Source organism: Buceros rhinoceros, unplaced genomic scaffold, assembly GCF_000710305.1.
Source record: "Buceros rhinoceros silvestris isolate BGI_N320 unplaced genomic scaffold, ASM71030v1 scaffold24842, whole genome shotgun sequence".
Lineage (NCBI taxonomy): Eukaryota > Metazoa > Chordata > Aves > Bucerotiformes > Bucerotidae > Buceros > Buceros rhinoceros.
The window spans coordinates 1-1079 of record NW_010397484.1 but is presented as its reverse complement, the minus strand read 5'-3'; positions in this window follow the sequence as shown (position 1 = coordinate 1079).

Here is a 1079-nt window from a genome sequence, read left to right as displayed (position 1 = left end):
GCTCCGTCCACGCCTTTCGCTTTTTAATGAGCCAATTAGCGGCGTGGCGGTGCAGAAAGCCCAGGTCATGTATTATGGATAGTCAGGGCAGGTCCAGCCCGACTGAAAGAGGCAGAAAAAAAAATAAAAAAAATCAGCTTTGCAATTCTGTCGGCCTCCGGGGCACAAACACAGGCTCGCTGCCCTTCATCTCACTTCCAACCTTTACCCCAACAGGTCCCACGCAAGGTGGAGAGGAGAAAAAAAAAACTTCCCAGGATTTTTAGGAGGGATTTACCCCGATCAAGCTGTAGCAGAGCAATGATTAATGTGCATTAATAAGAGAACAGAGGAACCTGCGCCTGAACCACCACAAAACTGCTGTGGATTCGAAGCCCAGCTCGGGCAGCAGTGGCGGAAGCGACCCCAAACTGGGGGAGAACCCCCGTGCCCGACAACACAGCGAGGGGCTGCCTAAAAACCATGGATGGCTCCGTGCCTGAGCGTGTAATAACCTACGAGAGAGCAAAAAGCATTAAAAAATAGAAAAAGGAGCTGGGGGAAATCGAGATGCCGAAGGATTGGAGGGAAAATTATGGCTATTGGCAGGGTCCGAGCAGAAGCTGAAGACCCAAAAGTCAGCGCAGGGCCAGCTGCGGGACCAGCCCCGGGACCTCGGGGTGGTCCTTGGGGGCCATCCCTGAGGCAAAGGCACATCCTGGGGGTCTCAAGGCAGACCCTGGGGGTAAAGACCCATCCTTTGGGCCTCAGGGCACCCATGGGGATCATTCCGGGGGCAAAGGCCCATCCCGGGGGTACAGGCCCATCCCCAGGACATCAGGGTGGCCCTCGGGGGCCATCTGCAGGGTAAAGGCCCATCCCAGGGGCACTGGAGCACCCATGGGGACTATCCCGGAGGCAAAACCCCATTCCCAGGACCTCAGGGCACCCCTGGAGGCCATCCCTTGGGGTAAAGGGCCCATGTCGGCGGTTGTGGGGCAGCCCCGGGAGCCCATCCCTGGGGTAAGGGCCCATCCCCAGGACCTCAGGGCAGCCCCTGGGGCCCATGCCCGGGGTAAAGGCCCATCGCCGGGGCCTCC